General features: G+C 57.2%; 1 pseudogene; it reads right to left on the bottom strand.

Moving 5' to 3' along the window:
- LOC134390173 (ski oncogene-like) overlaps positions 1 to 17,228 on the bottom strand; it is a 35,401-nt pseudogene extending 18,173 nt beyond the window's left edge.
- Between the last annotated feature and the right edge of the window lie 6,499 nt (positions 17,229 to 23,727).

Genomic DNA, 23,727 nt, shown 5'->3' with positions numbered 1-23,727 from the left:
CCATAGACACACATGCCGTCCACTTGCCGGTGGGTATCTGCTCATCACACAGCTCTGGCTGAAGGGTGTCCACAAATCTACATACCAGGTCCTGCGGGTCAGGAACAACAAGCCACACGGCACTGCCATGAGACGTGAGGGCGCCCGAGGGACTTCAGGGAAAGCTCTGCTCGCTCTCAAAAAAGACACCAGCGAGGACTGACACCAGCAAACAGCCAAAATGACAATTTAGGCATCAAAATAATGACAAGAACAGATCGTACTGGTGATGCTTTAAAAAGAAGGGTCCACAGTGATACCAACCAGCAAGAGGCAGGAGAGGAGAGGAAGCGCTCTACAGCCAAGGAGGAAAACACCACAGTCTCCAAGGCCGAGCCCGGCAGAATCCCCAGAGGACCCTGAACCCACAGGGAGCAAGTTCACAGGGCCAGAAACATTACAGATTCTAAAGTCTTCCTGTGGATTACTCATTAATTACCGAGGGATAAGGCTCCTGAACACAATGCATGGATGCCAGGCTCCTACCCAAAACGCCTCCCGTGCATCCAACCAAGGACCACTGGGCACAGCCAGGCTGGAGGTGCTCCACACGACGGCCCCCGGTGCCCTTCAAATGTGCCAGCATCGTGAAGGACAAAGGGCAGCTGAGGGACTGCCCAGGTACAACAGGGCTCAGGAGAGTCATCGGCTGCACTGCAAGGCAGGGCTTGGGCAAAAGTAAGCAGTGGAAAAGGACTGGGACAGCAGGCAAGCAGGCTGATGGCTGCAGCCCAGCCACAGGTGGTCATGGGGTCAGCTTCCCAGATATGGTGACCACAATGCCCTAGCTTTTAAGAGATTCACTCAGAAGAGCTTGAGAGAAGAACCAAAACATGTTCTCAAAGGATCTGCAAAAAACTACAAGACCTCTCACATGGAGACAGGAAGCCAACATGGCAAGCATCGGCGATGGTGCATCACGGTGAACAGGGCCGCCACGCTGCTTGATTCTCACATTACCATACATCTGAAGATTTCTCCAAACATCAAGTCCTAACCCAAGGAGAGGCAGCAGGCTTGCACACAGGTTCATTTCTGCTCCCCCATCAGCCATTGACCGCAGCACACCTGGGGTGGCAAAGCACACCTCTGAGTGGACGTCAGGCCCCAGGGACAGCCCCGGTGTAACTCGAGGCTGCCCCAAGCCTGTTTCAGCTTGTACAGGACAATGAGCGCCATTAACATCCAAGCTGTGTTTAGCGGTTTCTCTGAAACAAGCAGCCAAAACTCACGCAGACCAAAACAGCATTATGACATTCAACTCCCAAAATTCCAAATTCTCTCAACTGCAACAAACCCTGGCCCACTATAAACAGATCTCAAATTCCAGGTCAACTCTCTAGTGCAGTAATGGACAAATACAAAGTGCCTGTGGGCCTGGACAACAGTGGCAGAAGGATGGGAAGGCTCCAGGGATACTGCAGCTCAGAGTCCATCTACAATGCTGGTGCCATAACCCTTCCCACTGACTCTGTCTCTCCCAAGCTTTCAGCCCCAGCAACAGCAGACGGAATCAGGGGTCTCCAAGCTGGTTCTCCACACACCGCCTTGCTCTCAGTGTAACCCCGAGGACGGGGAAGCGGGCAGCATGGGCACCGCCCATTCTGGCCGAGGTGACTGTCCAGGCCCCAGGTTCCACCCCCCAATCCTCGAGGCCTCATTGCCTGGACAGGGAGCTGGCCTAGCCTGTTGGGCTGCAGGGAAGGGACGTGGCTGTTCCACACAAGGTCCCACAAGCATACTCTACAAGTCTCAGATCCACAGTCACTCACACAACATGCTCACCAACAGCCTCCCGGGAACCAACAGACTCATACAGCTGAACACATGATGAAAAAGGGCCCTAGCCTACAGGCCCAGGTGACGGAGGCAAGCTAGACCATCAGGGAGATGCCAACACCAACACCAGGCAACGGCAGCGGGTGGGTAGGGGGGCCAGGGTTGGGGTCACCTCTTTCCCACAGAAAGACTGGACTTGGCCATAGGTCAGTTGTGCACGCCCCAAGCACCTCTGGAGTCCAGGAAGGAGAAAGCGCAGTGCTGGGGCAGGGAGCAGGCCCCGGGGCTCCCCTCTTCCCACTCTCCACAGAATGTCGAGGTCTAGCCAGTGGGTTGTCCCCACTCTGAGTGGCCAGGGAAGGGATGTCCCTCCTGCCTGGCAGCTGCACCCCATGCCAGGGAGACATTTCAAGGAGCTACCAGGACACCAACACCTTGCCTTGGGTAAACGCAGCCCACCTTTGGCAGAGAGATTAAGGAGGAGGAAGGAGTGCAGGCCTCCATGTGGCGAGAAGTCTCACTCTCGGTGAGCCCATCTCTTCCTGAAGAACTTTCTCCAAGTCTGGCAGAAGGCAGACTGAAGAGTGAGAAGTGAAATCAGTACCAGGCCCACCTGGAACCTGAAGCCCTCCTGCCGCCTTTCCCTGGCCCCAGGCTGAGACAGCCATCTGTCCAGGCCCTGCCCTCTCCAGCTGTGCACACCTGCACACACATGTGCGCACACGCGCACACGCGCGCACACACACACATACACACACAGCTTTGACACAGGCCTCCCCAAGAGGCAAAGGCAGTCCAGGCACAGTGGGCAAGGCAGGGTCTCCAGACCACCAGACTGGACCCCAGGCCCACCAGCACGTTCTCTCTTGTGGCTGTCACAGGCCAGGCACACAGCAGGAGCTCTGAAAGAAAACAGTGTCCACACCCAGGCCTGCTTGTTGCTGTGCTTCAAGGCCACACTTCCACTCAGAGACTCACTCCCACCATGACTCTCACAGCCTCCATCCCAGCAGGCTGCTGTCACCTCTGCATGGGGCAGGAACCCTCTCGCTGAGCACCTGGCAATTCCAGGCACAGTCCCTGCCCAGCACAGGGGGACAGAAAACTCACAGGCAGCCCTGGGCACTATCATGTGCAGGGTCTCCTCTTATGAAGAAGATTCTGGCACCAAGACGTTTCTGCCTCCCAACATACCACAGCAGAGACCTGCGGGCAGCCCACCAGTAACAGAGAGCAGCCAAACCAGGTACGTTCAGCAGATGCACCAGGAGAAGGTCACTTACAACAGTGGAGACACTCACTTATGACAGTGAGAAGCGATGAATGCCCAGAACAGAGAGAACTACAACCAAAAAAATGGATCCACATAGCCCAATTCAAAATGGGCAAAGGACTTGGACAGAGCTCCCAAAGAAGACACACAGATGGCCCATGAGCACATGGAAAGATGCTCAACAGGGAAATGCATATCAAAGCCACAGGGAGACACCACCTCATACCCACAGGATAGCTACCATCAGGAAGACAGAAGATAACGACATGGGCAGGACGTGGAGGAGTGAGAGCCCCGTGCACGGCTGGCAGGAGTGCAAAACAGGGTTCTGCTGCAGAAAACGGTCTGGCAGTTTCTCAAAAAGTTAAAAATAGAATTACCACATTATCCAGCAATTCACTTCTGGGTCTATACTCAAAAGAACTGAAAGCAGGGTCTCAAGGAGCTATTGGAGCACCCGTGCTCTCAGCAGCATATTCACAGCACCTACAACATGGAAGCGGCCCAGTGTCCACCCACAGATGAGTGGGTAAGCAAGATGTGCACCACACATACAACGGAATTATTATTCAGCCTCAAAAAAGGAGGAAATTCTGACACATGCTGCAACACGGGTGAACCTTGAGGATGTTATGCTCAGTGAAATAAGCCAGTCACAAAGCAACAAGTACCATATGATACTACTCATGTGAGGTCCCAAGAGTAGTCAAATCCACAGAGTCTGAAAGCAGAAAGAGGTTGCCAGGACTCGGGGAGGGAGACAGGGAGCTGTTGTTCAATGCAGTCAGAGTTCGTGTTTGGGAAGACGAAGAGTTCTGGAGATGGACGGCAGTGATGGTTGCACAGCAGAGTGAATGTGCTTAATGCCACTGAAGTGTATTTAAAAATGGTTAAAATGGTGAATTTTACGTTATGTCTGTTTTGCCACAACAACAACAAAATAATATGCACAAGGCAAATTACAGAAAAGAGCACTAAAAATAACAAAATGGTCGATCCCACTAGAAAGAAAAGAAATACTACTCAATGTGACTTTCCACCTGCCAAACTAACAAAGCTATTCTTTTTTTTTTTTTTTTTTAAAAGATGACCGGTAAGGGGATCTTAACCCTTGACTTGGTGTTGTCAGCACCACACTCAGCCAGTGAGCGAACCGGCCATCCGTATATGGGATCCGAACCTGGGGCCTTGGTGTTATCAGCACCGCACTCTCCCGAGTGAGCCACGGGCCGGCCCTAACAAAGCTATTCTAAATAACAGGACCTTAAGGAGGTGGGAAAATGGGTAGCTTCTTTACAGTTCTGTGGGTGTGTAAATTGGCACACAATTTAGAAAAAAGTTTTGGTAATACGTAAAACCGACAGTCTTTGAAATGGCCCTGCCTCTTGGAGACCTCAGGGCCTATTATATAAGTGATCAGAACACGCACAAAGACTTAAGCACAAACATGGTCAGCCCACATGATTTAAGATGCAAGAGAAATCCATCCAGGCGTAAGTTGTATCTGTGTGAGTGCACGTCCAATGTAAACAAACAGAAGGGTGACAAGCGGGCATCCCTCTGACCTGCCAGATCTGCAAGAAACTCACCACACCCGGTGTCACATGACAAAGGGGAAGGCAGGACAGGGACATTTCAGAAGACAGCCTGGTGTGATCTACGCACCCTCTGATCAAGCCATTTTACTCCTAGGTCCGTGGTCCACATAGACATGCAGCTCGTGCACACGCGTGCACCAAGATGTACCCAACAACACTCTATACACTTAAACTGAGGAAGCCACACCGGAAGCCCAAATGTCCACTAACACAAGAACAGGGATGCAGCAAAGCCACACAGCAGTGACAGGGATCCAGCCAGACTGATGACAGCGCCAAGTTAGAGGGCCCTGCACAGACAAGCACCAAAGACTGGGGATCCTGGGACACAGCTTGGTGACCACCCTGCTGCCCCACAGGGCAGACATAGGGAAGGGAGGCTCCTGGGATGGAGACCCTGCGGGGGCACAGGAAGACAGAAACAGGGGTATGCTGCCTCTCTTAACAGGGCAGAGATGAAGCAGCTGATCTGCAAAGTACATGACATTTCCTGCTGGTGCGTGTTGCATAAGGAAGCTCCTATGTTGCAAGTTTGTTAAGACAAGCCCTGAAGCACCACTTACAGTAACAAAAAATAGCATATGCCCTAGACACTAGAGAAACTCCAGAACCCTCAACACCAGCAAACGCTCGGAAATACCATGTGGACAGCCAAAGGCAGCACCCAGTGCCACTGATACCCCAAAAGACAGGAAGCAAGAAGGACAGGCACAGAACAGCATGCCGCATCCACCTGCAGTAACCGAAAACAATATCACCCATGCTGCATCTCCGTTTTTCTCTCATGGCCTTCTGTACCACTTGAATGTTGTCATCATGTGCTACTTTATAGCTTATCTCCTGAAAGAAAGAACAATATTCCTATAGAAAACCTAGCAAGAGAGGAAAGTACTTTCAATACTGCACTCAGGGGAAAGGCAGACTGTACAATGGGGTACATAAGGGAAAACCCAGTCAAGAAAAACACTTCCAGTCAGTGTGGTAGAGATTAAGGTGAGGGCAGTACCACAGGGACTGGCCACTCTACTCTGCCCTTTTCTCTACCATTTGAGGATCCTTCAGCGAACCATGTGCCAACTGCTTTTCTGATGACACGTGTACAGGGAAAAGCTCATACGTTTACAAGGGCTCACCACTTCCACTTCCAGAGAAACTGGTGGGTGCTGGTGGCTGCGCTGATGGGCACACCTGGTCCCAATGCCAGGCGAGGAGGCTGTCCCTCCACAAGGGGGAGAATCTGGCTCCAAGGCCAGCAGATCTGATGACCATACTCTGACCTCTCCCACCCCTGCTGCCTCTCAACAGGAAAAAATGTCACCTCTGCCATGTTCAAGACAGCACTTGGGACTGTCCATACAAGCTGATCACAGCACCACACACACACACACACACACACACACACACACACACACACACACATACACACACACAGAGGCAGACAAGGACATAGACACACACACACAGAGGCAGACAAGGACATAGACACACACATAAATGTGTGAATGAAGACATGCATGCACACAGAAGTGTGCACACAGACACATGTGCACAGACGTGCGCACACAGACACAAGTACACACATACAAAGACATGCACAGACACGTGTGCACACACATGCACAAATGCATGTGAATGCAGGCACACGTGCACCCAGACATAGGTACACACATACATACACAGGCAGATATGCACACAGACACACACATGCACAAAAACACTAGTGAATGTATGCACAGAGAAGTGCACACTGACACAAGTACACACACAGGCAGATGCACACACACAGACACACAAGCACACACATGAATGCAGACATACATGCACACAGATAGGTGTAAACAAGTACACTCACATATACACAGGCAGACACACACAGAGACATGCACACAGATACACACACAAACTTGAATGCAGACATACATGCATACAGACCTGTAAACACAGATATGATCACACAGATAAAAGTACACACATACATGCACAGGCAAGTACTCACAGACATGCACACAGACACACATGCAATCACACACACAGAGACACACACAGACATGCACACAGATGCAAACACAGTAGATCCGTCAACCACACGCGATGTTGTCCCTGGATTCTGAAAAGCAGTAGCATAGACACTTTCTGAGACAGCAGGGACCTGAACGCAGGCTGTCGCTAAGGAATTCCACTCATGTTGTCGGGCATCTTAATGGTGTCATGGTTATGACTTTTTCTAATTCCATATCTATTAACATAGATATTAAAACACTTAAATATGAAATCAGATGATGCCTGGGATTTGCTTTAAAAACCTAGTCCCTTTGCAAAAAAAAAAAGGAGGAAGACAGATGAAACAAATTAGTAAGCGTGCAGATAACTGCGGAACTGGGTACATGGGGTGCACTAAGCTAGTCTCTCTACTTTGGGGTAAGCTTGAAATCTTCCACATAAAACTGTTTTTATATAAGTGCGCGGACAAGTTTAAGACCCACAGTCACAAAGACAGTGAAAGGAAACGTTCCCTACCGGCCCGTGGGGAAGTGCGGGGAGTGGAGAGGGACCTGGCTAGCCCTGCCTCTCCAGACTCACGGCCTCCTGGTCTTCTGTTCCCATGAGCTTTGAAGTCTCAGCAGAAAACAGAGAGGCCAAGTGTGCAGCACAGCCACAGAGCTCCACAAAGCGTGGGACCCTGGGGTGGCTAGGCACCACAGGGTCCAGACCGTAAGGATGCACTGCAGCCCCAGGCGCCGAGGAAAGGGCAGGGCCGCCCTTGCAGGGGGGCAGGAAGGGAGTTGTGGTGGCAAGGCTGGCACGCACACGTGGGCATCCTCCACCCTGGCTTCAAACGTTTCCAGGGAAATAGTAGTGGTTCACTCCTGCCTTTTACCTGACCATGGAAACAAGATGCCACACTCCTCCCCAACGATGCGGAGTCTCACTGCCGCTCCTCAGGTGGGTTACAGCTGCAGGGGGAGCCGTCAGGGCAGCCTCGCATCCCACAGCCCCAAGTGCACTTTTACTACTGCGCAGTCCCGTCAGGCTGAAGAGAGCTTCACATCTTAAAATCCACTTGGTTTCTTTTACTGTGGATCTCAGCAGCCCAGGAAGCCCTGCCTGGGGGACCAGCCTGTGAGTTCGTCCCTGCAGCCACCACCTATACGTCGGCCTAGGCGGGTGAACCAAGCGGCCACCCCCCTCCAGCTCTTCACCTGCCATTTGCTTTTGAAAATTTAGTGTTGCAAACACATTCCCATCTAGCCAGCGAAGCCAACCAAGCCCACACTTCTCGAGGCTATTCGGAAAGGCGCAGATGGGACCTCCCCCCAGGACATGAGCATGCTCTGGGTACAGCCCCTCCCCCACTGCTCCAGGACCTTGCTCGCTTGCCCTCCCTCCCTCACTCCCTCCATCCACTTCTCCTCCTGTGCGTTACACACCCCCATGGCCATTTCACCCTCCCAAAGGCCGAGATCCCAGAAGCCTGGGCCGGACAAACAGGACGGAACTCCAGAAACAGCCGTCCACTTCATGGGGCTATCCTGCTGGGTCCTAGGCCTCTTTCCTATGCCCCAGGGGAGCATGCCTCATAGAGAAAAGGAGGGCACAGGACATCACAGACATGCCTGAGAGAAAACAGATCCAGTCCTCATTCAGAGCTGAGTAAGTCACCAAATAAATCACAACTCAAATAAAAATGTTTAAATTGTTAAAAACTTGTCTATACCAGAGACATCAAGCTTAATCAGGCAAGTAAACATGGCACACTAAAAATCATACAGGACCCCCTGCCCCACACAGGAGACAACTTTAAGAACAAGCAAATTAAAGCATATTCTGAATCCAGCTGAAATAACAATTTGCACCAACCTCCTGTTCACACTGGGACATCCTGGCAGAGAGGGCAGGGGCCCAGCCAGTGGTTGAAAAGGGCACCAGTGGGCAGAGCCTGGACACAGGCAGGTCTTACCCAACCCCAGTGCTGTGGAAACTGCCTCTGGTTCAAGCCAACGGGGACAAAGGCTCTCGGTGATCAGGAAAGGAACTTCGAGATCAGGAATTCTCGCCTCTCAAAAACTAAACCGTGAACCCCCAAGGCAGTGCAAACAAACATCCAGCCACAACAGCAGGCCTCAGGGATGCCAGGGGTGTGCCCGTGCCCACCCGTGTAGGTCCCCCAGCCTGACATCTGTGACTGCTGGCCCTCAGGGGCCCCACCTTCCTGACTCCTCTGCAGGTCTTCCGACCCTGGGGCAAGGCACTGCCAGTAGCTGCCCAGATCCAACCTGGGAGGAAAGTTCTGCATGTTCTCCATGCAGGGAGCCCAAGACCCCCACCAGCAAGCCCCCCCACCAGCCTGTGCACGGCAAAACACAGATCGCAGCTGAACTCACAGAGCCACCACAAGGCAGCCCATGGGGCTCACCTTGTTTTCATAGTTCAAAAAGCTTTATAAATTGAGACAAAATCCACGAGGGTCAGGCAGCTAGGCAACACTTTTGGCATACAAGAATGTTTTTTTAAAAAAAAATCACAGTTTTGATAGTTCTGCAAAAAAACACTTAGGAAATTTACAACAAAACTGTCAAGTAATTAAGGCAAGGCACTTCACACATGAACTGAAACTGCTAATTAAAATCCCCTCGCTTAATTGACTACATTTGCATATCATTCAACTTGGGAGTATAATTTTTTTAACGGTTTGGGCAACACAGGTTGTAACTCCCAGAAGGGGAGGCAGCAGGTGAGGCAGAGTAAAGATGGGGCCAACAGTGCCTCAGGCCCTAGGCAACGGCCCTGGGTCCCCACCTCCCAAGTGTCCAGTTACACCAGGATGGAGGTCCTGGGCATCTTCCACCCAGGCCTCCTCCCCAGAAAGGCTGATTAGCCTGCGGCGGGCTCTGCAAAACCCCCACCCCCACCCAGGTACACAGAATGCCCCAGCAGGGCACACCTTTGGAGGGAGAGACGAAGGGGAGACAGCAGGACCCCCTGCAGCCTCTTTGGCACAGAGACCTTGATGCAGCCCCGAATTCTGACAACACAGGTTCCAGGCGTGACCCTCTTTTGGTTACTGCCGGTCCGGGGGAATGCATGGAAACAAGCACAAGGGGCTTCAGGAAATGCACAAACTCTGCACCACATGTGGTCGCGTGTGCTACCCACAGCTTGTGCAGGGGGCCAGGCTGCCCCCACCCTGTCCGGCACACTCCCCCTCACACTCAAGCCAGGGGTCAGAGTCCAGACCCAATGCTCACCTTCAACAAACAAGCATGAGTCCCTCACCCTGGCACCCTGGCTCTCGCCACTTCTGAAGAGGGGAGCTGTGGGGCTGGACACGCCACAGACCAAGGAGCACCACCCTTGGGTGTCAGGGATGGGCAGGGAAGGGGGAGCCCAGGGGCACAACCAGTGCTGGGGCACAGGAGGTGGGCAGGGCCACGAACCTGTCAGGGTGGCACAGAGAAAAGCATGTCCAGGACACAGAGGCCCAACACGATCCAGTCAGCTGGGACCCACCACAACTGTTAGAGCCAGAGAGCCGAGGGTGGGCTGTGAGTGGCAGGGCAGCGACGGTGCCAGCCCACTGCCATGCTGAGGAGCCTCGGGCCATGGGATCACTGACAAGAGTGCAAGAACAAACTGCTGTCCGAGAAAGGCTCAGGCTCTCTGGATGAGAAGGATCAGGTGCAATTCCTTGCAAGCTTCCCAGGCCAAGCCGCCCTGACTCTGCAGCAGCCCCACCAAGAAGCCCCAGCACATTGCGCCACACAGAGAAGCCCCTGACCCCAGCACACACGGGGTGCCCACCGGGAAAGTCGCACCCACGACATAATAAAAATCAGCCTCCCGATGCCACGTGACTCATTAAATAACTCATTCCACGCAGGGTAGGACATGCTGCAGGTTACAGGTGCCGGGTGCCACCAAGTCCCCTGAGGGTGTGAACGGCATGGGTGCTGCGTCCACCCTGGGCCTTCTCCTAGGTTTTACTACTGTCACCCACAAGTCTCACGAAAAATTCACACCCAAGTCTTGGTCCTTCATTTCAGTAAGTAAGCAGATGCAAGTGGTGATGAGCCTGGAGCTGGGGGACCCCCAGACCCCGTTCCCCCAGCGAGGCCTCCTGGAAAAGCATCAGGTACCGTACAGTGCAACAAACAAACAGGCTCCGGAAAGCAGAGCTCTTCGGGAACTGTCTCCGTATTCACAAAAAAGCAGCACTAAGAGCTATCGCTTACTACGCCCCTGCCCCCAGGACGTGCCAAGTGCTTCCTGAGGGTGACCTGAGTTACCCACAACAGAGAGCAAGGAGAAAGGTGGCCAGAGCAGCACCCAGTCACCAGACAAGGAACCAAGCTGCCCTGAGGCCAGGTGCAAAGGTAGGGGTAGACCTCGGCCAGGCTTACACAGGCAATAAAGTGTCCCCAGGGACATGACAGGTGATGGCCAGGGTGGGATGGAGCCCCCACCTGACAACTACCCCCAGCAGCAGTTGGGAGGGAGGTGTGAAGGTGAAAACCTAGGCCTGTCTCTGGTCGGTCCCCAGCTCCACGAGCCCTAGTGCCGAGAGGATGAGGAAGAGCGGGACATTCTTCTTTCTCAGCTGTCCCAGATCTTAAGGAAATAACTCAGCCTCTGTATTTTGACTCAAAACAAAGAAACTTTTAAAAAACATTTCACTTGAAACTTGCATAATCCTTCTAGTGGAGAAATCCTCCCTAAACTTTTGCAATCCTTAGAAAGAGACACATTGCCGCAGAAAGCCCAGCCGCCAGGCTGCGGACACCTCCTTCCAGATGGCCAGGGTGCAGGCCCCGGACCTGCTGCCACCTCCCCCCAGGCCCCCCTGGGCGCAGGGCTCAACCTGGGCTGGGGCTGCCCCCCACGCCCGGCTCCAGGGTGGGGCTCGGCTTACATTTCACCCAAACTTCCTCACGCGCCATACCCTGTCTGTCTCACTGACGTTTCAGAGAGACATTACACAAACTGGCTTCAGGGAGGTGGAAAAACAGACGCCGCACAGTCAGCGACCTTACTCTCCAAAGCCCCATGCTGACTGTGGCACCCAAGGAGCAGCAGGGGAGCTACTCAGTGATCTTGCTGACCCCAGAAGGCAAGGCACCCAGCCCAGCTCCCAGGGGATCCTGGAAACCAGCAGGACAGACAGTCAGATGGATGGGGCAATGGACCGTGCCCAGAGAACGAGCTGTGTGAGGCTCTGCACCCAGCAGAGGCCAGCGAAGGGCACAGGCGGGACAGGCAGGGCCCCCAGCTCCCCTCACTGCAGGACTGGCTCTGGCCACAGGAAGAAGCCAGAGCTGGCTCTCAGGCTGCCGTTTCCCCCGTCTGGAAAGACCCTACCAGCCTTCGTGCTGCAGCCCTTGCCCTGGTGATCAGACCAGACCCGCGGACCCCATCCTTGTGCACGGGCGGGGGCTCGTCCAGGAGCCAGACTGCAGAGCATCGCCGAGAAGACAGCCTGCTGTCTGAGCCAAGCATCGGAAGCTGGGAAATCAGCGCTGCACCCCACGAAACCCTGCAGCAAAACACCCTCACAGTAAATACACTTCTCCAAAAGGAGGCCAGAGGCAAAGGGACAGCCCACCCTCTGAAGCACCCCCCAGACCTGAGGATGTCCGCCACTGCACCAAAGAGGGGTCCTGGAATAAGCAGGCTATTTCCAGCATTCCCAGTTCCCAGTACCACCGCTTCCTGTAGGAATTTCAGCTTAAAAGAGCAAAATACAACTTACTCAGAGTGGGCTCCTGCGTCCAGAACCCTTTCCTGGCCTCTGTACCTAAAAGATTCAGTCATTCAATGCTCTCTTCAAGACTCAATGCTCACTGAGGCTAGCCAGAAAAAGTTACCAATTGTCAGGAACTCAGACAATCCACACCGCCATGCCTGCCGCGCACGGGTCCATGCACCACGGACTGACATTGGTCACACATACAAGCAATTCAAACAGACCCCTCGAAGACCTCAGGCATCTGGAGACAGAGGTGAAATAATGTAACAACAGATATTCTTCACTCACGAGGACATTCAAAACCACACACAGTAGTTAGGAGCCTGTTTGTCAAACACAGAAGCGGTGGAGACTGCTCTGGCCGAGGGAGGCACCGTGCCACCTTGTCGTCAGCCTGAAAGGAAGTGCTTGGCTACCCAGCGAGACGCTCTGTGGGACAAGAAGCCGTGTCCCAGGCAGCGGGCCAAGCGGCAGCTCAAACTGCCACCATTTGTCTACTTTTCTGACTGACAGCAATCTATGCCAATGAAAAGATTTAGTCCAATTTCCTGCAACACCCATCAGACAACCCAAGAGAAAGGGACAGAGTTGACCAGGCCAAAGAAAAGGGAAGGATGGAGAGGTAAAGGCTCCTGTCTCTTTGCCATGTGTTCCAAGCAGCAATGACCCGTACAGACCCCACCTCTGACACTCAACACGTTAAACACCCAAGATCAATAAAACATTAGTCCCCAGATTACACATGAGGAAACTGAAACACAGAGAAGCTAGGCAACTCGCTCAAGGTCACACAGCAAGGGACAGAGTGGAGATGTGAGACCAACACCCCAGGTTCCAGAGCTGGGCTGGCTCACTGCAGATAGCCCCCAATGACAACATCCATAGGAATCTCTAAGAGGTGACTTACGGCACTCCCAGGTAGTGCACATGGTCATCCAAGCTACACCAGCAGGAAGCCGGGACATCAGTGAACACTTCCTCTGAGCCCCCTATGACATTAGGGAGACACGACCAAGGAAGACTGCCAACCCCTCACACTGTCACAGCACCACTGACATGCCAGGCCTTGGGCATAGCCTCCTGCCTGCACAGGGCCTCCCCAGGGCTCAAAGCTGGAGCCCTGCCTCCCACCCAGTTCCACACTGGGATGACCACAGGAACCACGACCGCACCACAACCAGGCCTGCCCGCAAAGCAGGGTGGGCAGAGGTAATCAGGGTTCCAGAGAAACTGGGCAAATCACCGAGTCTACCCTAGCAGGAGACCCAGCCCACACCTCGCCTCACACAAACAACCAGAAGGCTCACTCCCACTCAGCAGAGCCCAAAGGCCTGCTGGAAGCAGCGTCCCCTGCAAAGAGAGTTCCAGGACGTTTTTTGTTCCTTCTGCCCTCATCCTCCATAGATCAAAAATATTAAAATAAGCTACAAAAGAAGTGAAGAAATCAAAACATATCCCATTAAGCTGTCAAGAGGCAACTAGGAGGGACCAAAGGAGATCAGCAGTGGGGCTATGGGTGGGGCTCGGGGGGTTCTCCCAGGCCACTCCTCCTAGGACCAGTGGGGTCTGGGCAGCCATGGGTCCACACCCACCTTGAGAGAGCCACCCCCTTTTCACGTGATGCCCCTGGCATTTACAGAGACAAGCACACTGCTGTAGAGGGAGATTTAAAGGGGACCACGCAGCTCAGAACTCCCAATGGCATGGTCACTGAGCAAGGGGAGCCCAGCCGCTGCACCATCGAGAACTTAAAGAGAGGCGAGGCTGGGAGCCCGAGCACCCCACAAGGAGTGGACAGTGGCCTTCTGGTCCCTCCTCAGGAAAGCATGCAGGACCTGGCAAATGTGCAGGGACCCAGTCCACCCCACCATTGTGAGGGCAGGGCTGGGACTGCCACTCAGGCATCGACACCCCAGTCACTCACACTCACCACTCAGGGAATGTCTTTTTAATCAGTAAACTGGATTTCAAAGCCGTGCTAGAGAAGGCACTGAGAGAGAAAGGCCTCTCCAAACCATCTGCCAAGGTGACCCAAGTGGAGGCCTGGTCTGTCTCTAGGACCATAGCTTGGGGACGTCCTACCTTCCCCTCAAGGGGCACCTGGGCCGCAAGCTCTGGCCAGGCCTACCCTGAGCCGGAGGACCCCTCACCCAGAATCACAGGGCCTGCTGCAAGGGAAGGAGAGGCCAGTCCTGGGCTCCACTCTACAGCAGCTATGACAAAAAGGCCCTGCTGGCCACTCCACCGGGCCCCTGCAAAGCCCAGGAAGACAAAAAGACCACAAACACACACATGACCCAAACTCGGACAAAAACAAAACACACCCTGCTCAGACAAGATCCCCTGTTCAACACGCTGGAGATCGGTAACATGAACGTTTCCCAGCAGCTCGGGCCTCGCCGACGACCAGTGCCACGGTCCGCCCGGGCTCCTCACCACAGTCCCTGGGGAGCACACTGGCTTCCTCTGGCCACAGGAGTTGGCGAGGGTGTGGGCACCCCAAACAGAAAGGCCCTCGGCTCACTGGGAGCACCCATCATGTCCACGCACAACCACCTCCCCACCTGAAAGAAATGGCCACCAGCATCCTCACCCATCCCCCATGGGTCTGCACACAGTGGCCACTGGGGAACTGGCCTAGCCCAGGACAGAAACACCACTGCACACACACAGATGCACACACGCATGCAGCCCCCTCCAAGCAGAGGCGACAGTCCCTCACTTCTGCAGCCCCTCCTCCCACAGCTCTGACACTCCACTGGAGGGGCGCCCAGAGAAAACCAGGCTGGAGCATCTATTCACAGATTTAGAAAAAAAAAGTTTGATGCAATAGCTGAATTAATTAGGCCTCCCCAAAATAGCTGAGCCAATGCAGCACTGTGTGTGTGCAATTTAATAAACCTAGACGTGTAAAAGAAAAGTTACAAATACTTTGGGGGAGCGTGCAACAGAAAGTCCCTGAGGACCCCCAGTGACCGGTTTCAGCATCTAGTGGGCCACAAGCTGTCCAAGCCGGATCCCACAGATCCTCCGCCTGGCAAACAACAGAGCCATGGCCAGGACCCTTCCACTTGGCGCCCTTTTGCATTTCAGAAAGGCAGAGAAGGAAACGATTTGGGCAAGTCCAAAACCAATCGCAGGCACCAGTAACTCCAACACTGCCCGCTGATCAGGCCCCAAGCTGGGAGCCCAGTGGCCCTCGCCCTCGACTCTGCCCAGGGACTCTGGGACTTGCTCCCTGGCAGGCCCAGGGCTGGAGTCACCAAGTCTCGGCCCCCTGCCCCTGCAGCCCGGACACCTGGCTTCATTTTTGTGTCTGTGTCCCAAGACTTCAAGGCACAAACAGGGAAACCCGGCACCGCCTTGCCAAAACTGTCTCCTGGGGACCAAGGGCAGGCACCCCTCTGTCTGCAATCTGGGAGCCTTCTGGGGTGAGGGAGCAACCTTCACCCCAACCCATCTGGACACCCCAAAGAAGGCCTGGGCTGTGGCTCGAGGCCTGGGTGGGTCCAGCCAGATCGAATTTGCTGAGTATGGGGCAGGCTTCTCTCTCAAGCACCCTCCCGGCCTATCCAAGCAATGGCTGTGGGCCTCAGAGGGGCTTTTCCACCCACCAGGCCAGGTCTCCAGCCCCTACGCAGGCTTGTCATGGTGGTCAGGCAAGAGGGCATTCCAACCAGGCCATCTGGCCCTGTTGATGGGGACACTGGTGCTGCTCTGAATCTCCTTAAAACAAAACAAAACCCTAAGACGTGGGGTAAGGCAGTAAGTAACACAGGTGCCAGCCTTGGGAGACTGGAGCCCCTGGCGCAGGAGGGCCCCCCACACCGGGTGTGGCCTGCCCAGCTCCCAGGCCTGGGAACACTCACCCGGGGCACCCTCCGCTTGTACTTGTTGCCATAGTCGAACTTCTCCTTCACCGTCGTCCCGGCAGCGGCCCAGACGAGCCTGCTCCTCCTTCCCCGTGTAGTCCTGGCTCAGCAGGAGGTAGGCTCGCCACTTGGCCAAGTCGAAGCCCCAGTGGCAGGTCCGGTTCTCCAAGGCTTGTGCGAGTGCACCACGAACTTGTGCGGCGGGTACACGAGGCGGCAGTCGAGGCACTGAATGCAGGCGGCGCTTGGGCTGCTGGTGCACGCACCAGCAGCCCCTTGCACTTGCCGAAGCACTCATGGTATACGCGGACGCTGCGCTCGCTGAGCTCCAGGCCCAGAGCCAGGCTGGCGGCCAGCTCCTTCTTGCAGGGCAGCGGGTAGGCGCCAATGTAGAGCAGCGCGTTGCACAGGCGCTCAGCGTCCGTCTTGGTGATGAGCCCTCAGGAGGGCGCTGAGAAGAGCAGGATGCCCATGACTTTGAGGATCTCCAGCTGGTCAGCCCTGCAGCGCGAGCAGTACATGTGCAGCTCATCGCACACGGAGTTGATCTGCAATGAGAAGTCGCGCAGCACAGAGTTGAGCATCTGCAGCAGGCACAGGCGCTTCTCTCCGCCCACCACAAAGCACGAGATGGTCTCGCCCTCCAGCATGGTCTCGCAGCGCTCGGTGGAGCGGTTGGACGGCATGAAAAAGGGCCCGGGCAGCACGGGCGGCGGCGGCTGGATTGCGGGCAGGTGCAGCACGGGCGGCGGCTCGGCGGCCGCCTCCTTGGCGCTCTCCTTCTTGTAGGCCTCCTGGGCACAGCGCGCCGAGAAGGCAGCCGGGCCGCCCAGCGAGCTCATGGAGCTTAGGAGGAACTGCTCCACCGTCTTCTGCACCCCCGGGTGCGGTTGGAAGCCGCCGCGACCGCCCGCCGCCGCCTCCATGGTGCGCTCCGGTTCCCGGGGCCGCTCCTGCTCCCGCGTGCCACGCCCCCCGGCGGCGCCCGCGACCCCGATCCTAGCCGCCTCCCGCCGCCGGCTTCCGGCCGATCACGGTCGTGCCCTCAGCCTCGCCCGGGGGCGCGAAGGGGAAGGCGGGCGGGGCGAAAGGGTCCCGCCGCTGGAGCCCGCCGCCGCCCGAGCCGGCCCCACATCCACACGCCCCTCGCCGCGCCTGCCGCCGGCGCCGCCCGGACCCCGCGCGCCCCCCGCGCTCTAGACGCGGGACATGACCCTGCGCGCGCCGCCAACGGCCAACGCCAACGGTCGCGGGCCTGGGACTCGCGGTGGAGGGGGTGCCGCGCAGGTGCCGGCGCCGCGAGGCGCGAATCTCCCCGGTGGCCGAGGCCGAGCGGTCCGGGAGGAGCGAGGGCGCGGGCGCGGGGCCGCCGCCGCCGCCGCCCCGCTCCTCCCACCGCGCGGCGCCCGCCCGGCTCGTCCCGGCGGCTCTGGCCGGCCGCGGTCGCTCCCGCCAGCTCCGCGCCCGCCCGCCCGCGCAGCTTCCGGAGCGGCGGAGGCGCCTCTGGCCCGCGGCCCTCAGAGCTCGGCGGCGGCGCGGGGCTCGGTGCGCTCGGCGTACATCCTCCCGGCGGCTCGCTCCGGCGGACTGAGCGCCCGGCGCTGAGCTCACGCCGCCGCCGCCCGGTGCCTGAGCCGTTTGTTGCCGCGCGTCCGCCTCAGCCAAGCGCCGGCCAAGAAAGTGTCCCGCTCCCGGCCCCGCTCCTCCAGCAGCGCGCGCTCCCCCGCCCGGGCTCGGCCCCGCTCGGCCCCGCCCGCCCGAATGCCGCTTGGCGGAGGCGGCAGCTGCGGCGGCGGCGACCAGGATCCTCCTTCCGACGGGGGCCGCTTCCTGCGCGGCTGGGAAGGCGCCCGTTCCGCCACCGCAGCCCAGGCCAGAAACCCATAGGGCCCCGCCACAACCGCAGACCAGCGGAGCGGCGGGCGGGGCGGTCAGCGCAGCCTCCGCCCCACGGCTCAGGGTCCCCGGGGCCGGCGCGCCCCGCACCACGGCGAGGGGATTCCACACGTTAGGAGACACACATCAGGCAGGTGACCTGGGACACCCCCACAGGACGCAGCGAGGCGCAGCCCCCAGCCCCAGCACTGCTGACCGGCAGCACTGACCACACCGTGACCCCGCGGCCTGTTCGCGGCGTGACCCTCCCCGCCGCCCGGGCTGGGGGCTCGGGCCTTGGGTTGACGGCCCCACCTCTCTGAGCCGCCAACCGGCCAGCTCGCTGGAAGGCCTGCGAGCCCGGGGCGCGGCTGGCGTGCCCTCACCTCGCAGCCTCCAGGGCCGGGAGCCGCTTGCACGTCTGCTGGGCTCGTGGCCGGACTGAGAGGCCACTGTCTGTCCCTTGGACACTGGCTGTGTTGTGGGTGAGACACGCGCCCGGAAGGGCCGGAGGGAGAAGACCAGGGGCCCCCAGAGAAAGGCAGCACTCAGCAGACGCCCAGGGAGTGGGGACTCGAATGGGGGGCACAGCCCCAGCTGGCTCAACCTGATGCAGGTGGGCAGTCCAGCGAGCTGGGCATGGCACTTTCTCACAGGACAGGGGTGTTGAAGCTGTCCTGGGTGACCTTCATCTCGTGACCTTCTGTTCCTTTCTTCCCCAGTGGAGGCTGGAACCGGCCCCAAACCAGCACCCCTTGTGCACAGCTCCTGCCCTGGGGAGCCAGTCTGTGCAGGCCTCGGGTCGCCCCCGAGACAGGGGCAGATGTCGAGCGGCAGCGACCACCCCAGGAAGGGCTTGAGGTTCAGGGTGTTTGAAAACATGATTGCTCCCGCCACAGACACGTGAGCCCTCTCCCTGGTCCCTACTGGCCAGTGCCCTGGGGGGTTGTCCCTCCTTGTGATCACAGCCCCTGCTGTCCCGCCCACTCTTCCTTTCACTCGCTGGCCCCCACCATCGGCAGCCCCCACCAGGAGCGTCTGTATTTGTTCCCACGTAAGAAGACAGGCCAAGAAGAGTATTACCTTAAAACAAATGCTTAAAAAACAAAGAAAAACGACTTATTTGTTTTCCTAGAGATGGTCTTATTGGCCCACATTTTGGAACCCAGAAAAAGGTAAGATTGCACCTGAAGGAGTCATTTCCTTCCATCTGGATTTGAATTCTGTACAACCAAAGAAGATGTCTGGAGAACCTAAGACAGCTGAGAAGTGTCTCCAATCAAGGGAGGAATTTCTCTTGCTTTTCTGGCCAAGCAGGAGTTCTGGACAGGACTCCGAGCATGGCCCCCAGCATGGGCAGTGTCCACTCAGATGCTCCGCTTCCATCTGTGCCTCTGGCTTTGCAGGGCCCAGATGAGGTGACAACACTTTCCCCAGCAAAACAGGCAGGAGTGTGCAGGAGGGTGAAAGTACTGTGGACAGGGGCGGCGAAGGGCCCTAGGAAGCAGGGAGGGCCTTCGGCTGGCCTCTGAAGCTACCTCTGCCCTCATTGGACTTCCAAGCCTCCTCCCCAAAAAATGGAGTTTCCAGAGTAGGCCACCCCACCCCACCAAAGACCAGAGCTGCTGTGCCTAGGCAGAGCTGGCAGGGCCCTACTTTCTCCCTGAGCCCAGTGGGGGTTCCCACCTGCTGGCCTTCCTCCCTCCCACCCCCTTCCAACAGCTGGTCTGGCCAGTCGCCCACTCATGCCATGGGCCAGCCCACTGGGCCAGGCTACCATGCCAGTCCGTGGAGGGTCCAGGCCACAGGCACAGCCACTTCAGGGAGTGGGGTGGGATGGGCTTGGTGCCTATCCAGAGGAGCCCCCACATTTAGGCAGGGGTAGGGACCCCCGTGCCAGGCCCTCCTGCTCACTCCCTGGCCCTTGGCACACAGATGGGTTGGGCAGCTGGGCATGGTTGTCCCCTTGTTGGATAAGCATGCATGTGTGGAGCTCCTACCCCTGCAGGCTCTGAGCTGGGCGCCAGAACAGCAGAAGGAGACGAGCCCTGCCCTGTGCGGCTTCCATTCCTGTGTGGGAGACTGATGACGCTAGTGTAGGAGCAGTACCATCCCATCCCTGGAGCTGGCTTTAGGCAGGGAAGGACCCCTGGGGGCTGGCCTTGTAGTTGAGACTCCAACCTCAAGAAGCCAGCAGCCTGGAGATGGGATGGACAGCCCTCAGGACCGAGAGATGAGGGTGCCAGCACTCAAAGAGGTACCCCTGCTTGTCAGGGAGCTCAGAGGCCCAGCTGGAGAAATGTACTATGGGCATCAGACCAGCCCCAACACACACAGCTTCCCCACCGCAGACCAGCTCTGCTCCACCCTGTCCTGCTGTCCCCACGCTGCCATGCCACCCCTCCTTCATTGGGGATCAGAAAGAAAAGCCTAGTAGCAGTCACGGATGAACTTCCATTGTCAGGAAAGTGCTGAGTGACTGTTTTAAAACTTCAAATTTGAAAAAAAAGTTACTCAAGAAACATAAACTTGATGAAACCTAGAAAAGACTTTTGCCTTGTTTTAGGTTCCCTGCAAAGCAGACCGAGACAGATCTCAGTGCAAGTAAATTATCTGCGAGGCAGTCCCAGGAAGTAGAGGTAGGGTCTGAGGGAGTGAGGGAGGGACGGGAAGGGAAGCCAGGCCCTCTGGGGTAAGATGCAAAGCCTCTTACCTCCCCAGGCACCTGGAGACAGGCTCAGAGCCATCCCCAGGGGGCAGCCCTGAGCAAGAGGTCAGAGCCCAAGGGGGTGAGGGGACATCCACTGGAGCAGGGAGATGGATTATGTGTGTGTGGTGCGTGGAGGGAGGTTTGACCAAACCAGGAAGTGTTTTAGGGCAACAAGAGTCAGGTTTCTCACTGTTAGAGGTGAGAATTTAAAATATGGAAAGGACCATGCGGTGTTGGATTAGAATTAGCAATACCTATGTGATCTCAGAAATGTTAGGTTTTATAAACAGAACTACAGATGTAAATGTGTGTGTTGCACAGATGTGTGTACCTAGCTCTGTCACAGAGAGGCCCTGAGAGGAGGGACCCCTAACAGCAGTGAGCACAGCAAAAACCCAGATTTTGGCTTCTGAATTCCATTCTCTTCTGAAAGAAACCTTTGGAGAAAAAGCTGATCCCAGGGCTGGGGCAGGGAGAGAGAGTATAGGACGTGAAATAAGGAAGGGCTCAGAGAATGACAAGATGTGTCCAAAGGACCCAGGCCCGGCCTCAGCTGCTGGACAAAGCTGGGTGGGGTAGCGATGAAGCCACCTGGCATCTGAGGGCCTGGGCATCACATTGGGCAGTCCTGGGAGCCAGATGGTCACCCAACCCTACCTCCAGGCCCACTCCCAGGGTGCAATGTGGCCTGGCCCAGGCCCCAGGCTGGGGAGGCAAGGCTGGCTCTTGGACCCCTTCCCCTGCAGGAGACACCTGCCCTGCCAGCACAGGGGACCTTGAGGGCTGAGGGTGCCGCAGCAGCAGGAATGAGCATGAGTGAGGGAGGGGCACATGGCCCTGATCCCCCCAGGGGTCCCCCCTGAGCAGCCCACAGCCTGTCCCTTAGGACTTGCCCCCACCTGTAGATGGTGGGTGGGACACTCCCTCCAGGCCCAGCCTGGAGGAGCTAGCTGCATGCTGAGCTGAGAAGAGAGCCTGTGTGGGCGCCCTGCCCTGAGGTCCCACCCCTGCCCACCGGACCCTGTCCCCCAAAGCATCCTGTGCTGCTCTGGAATGTGCACTGTGCTGGCCATGGCCCACCTGGGGCCGCGGCCATACCATGCCGATAACAGGGAGGCCGCCTCGTCCCCGTGGGGTCTAGTCCTGACTTGGCTAAAGAGATCACATGGAAAAACGCAAGGGATGGGGGGCCATAGAGGCTTCAGTGGGGGAGGGGAGCTGGGGACCCAGCCAGGGCCTGGTCATCACTAGTATCCTCCAAGCACAGCACACAGCGCTGAGCACAGCACTGTCCCTGCCCACATGAGGGTTTCAGCCAGCGCCATTAAAAGTGGAGTGCCACTGCCCACAGCACCTTCCGGAGGCCGGAGGCTGTGACGCTGTTGGTAAGAAGAGGAGAAATTCATGTGTCACGAGCATCAGTGCTAGGGCTTATTTCCCCCTCACGGTACTGAGGCAGGTGGTATCACTGTCCCTGTGTCATACCAGAGCATGCCAAGGCTCAGGGCACCCGGGACCTGCCCATGTCACTGGATGGTAGGCAGTGGGAGCCCAGGTGAGGCCCAACAACCTGCTGCAGGGCACAGACAGGTGGGCTCTGCTGAGAGGGCACAGGGCAGGGTGAGCTGTGAGGGCCAGACCCCAGTGGCTTGGTGGTCCCCTCCATGCAGGTCCTGCCCTCCAGACACCCACTTTATCTCTCAGGAGCCAGTGACATCCACCTTCCTGTTATCCGGAGGGAATCCAACCTTCCACTCCCAGACAAGCCCTCTGTGGAAGCCTCTGCCCCTCGTCCCCTGCTACCTACCACTCTCCCATGCTCACCCCTCCCCCTTGTCAGCAGGACATGGTCCACCTCCCCTCTCCTGGACCCACAGCTCCTCCAGCCACACTTCCTGAGCACAGGGTCTGCCCCATGCTGGGCTCCGAGCACAATGCTTGACCCCCTCAGGTGGCCACAGGCCTCAATCCAGTTCCCGGCTGGGCGTCCAGTGGATGGAGGGGCAGCGGGCTTCTCTCTCTCCTGCCTGAGCCTTTAGAGCATAGTCCAAGACCCTTCCCAGAGGCTGCTGACCTCTGCAGATCTGGCCTCTGGCCATGCTCACTGCCCGGGCCAGTGACCCAGGCATGGGGCTGGCCTCCTCCTGCCTGGTGGCCCCCTCACTCTGCCTGTCAGTGTCGGCTGGCCTGCCTGGTGGCGAGCACCAAGTAGAGTCTCATTAAATCTGTGTGAATAGATGGACGAGGTGAGGCACATCCCCCAGGCCCAGCCACTGGCCAGCCAGGTATCTTCAGGCTGGGCAGCCCACCCACACAGCATTGGCAGGATGGTGCCCACATGGCTGTGGGTACTACCCTAAGGACCCCCCACTGCGCACTCAGGCCCCAAGAACTGCCCCGCAGCCCCTGACACAGCCTCTCTGGAGCACCTTCCACTCTTTGAACCTGTGGTCTTCCCAGGAGACGGGGGTTCTGGGTTGGCCCTGGGGTTGGGGCCTGGCACGGTGGCGGGGGACACTGCATGTGCCCCAGGGAAGCAGAGGCGGAGCAGTGGTTGGGGCTGGGTCTCCAATGAAGGAAGAGAGGAAGGGGAGTCCAGGCAGCCACGGGCCTCAGTCTGGTTCCCAGCTGGGCGTCCGGTGAATGGAGGGGCAGCGGGCAGCAGGCAGTGGGCGCTGCGGGGAAAGGGCGCTCTGCCAGCCCACCGCAGAGCTGCTCCCAGAGGGTCTTGGGTGACTCAGGAGGGGCCCCTTTCTGTGGCATCCTGGTCCTGTGGTGCCTGGCTTGGGAGGCAAGGATGGACCCAGGACTGTGGCCTGCTTGGCCAGACACACGCGTGC

Source organism: Cynocephalus volans, chromosome 11 (assembly GCF_027409185.1).
Source record: "Cynocephalus volans isolate mCynVol1 chromosome 11, mCynVol1.pri, whole genome shotgun sequence".
NCBI lineage: Eukaryota > Metazoa > Chordata > Mammalia > Dermoptera > Cynocephalidae > Cynocephalus > Cynocephalus volans.
Note: the sequence above shows the minus strand (reverse complement) of the source record. Positions and strands in the feature narration are given on the sequence as shown.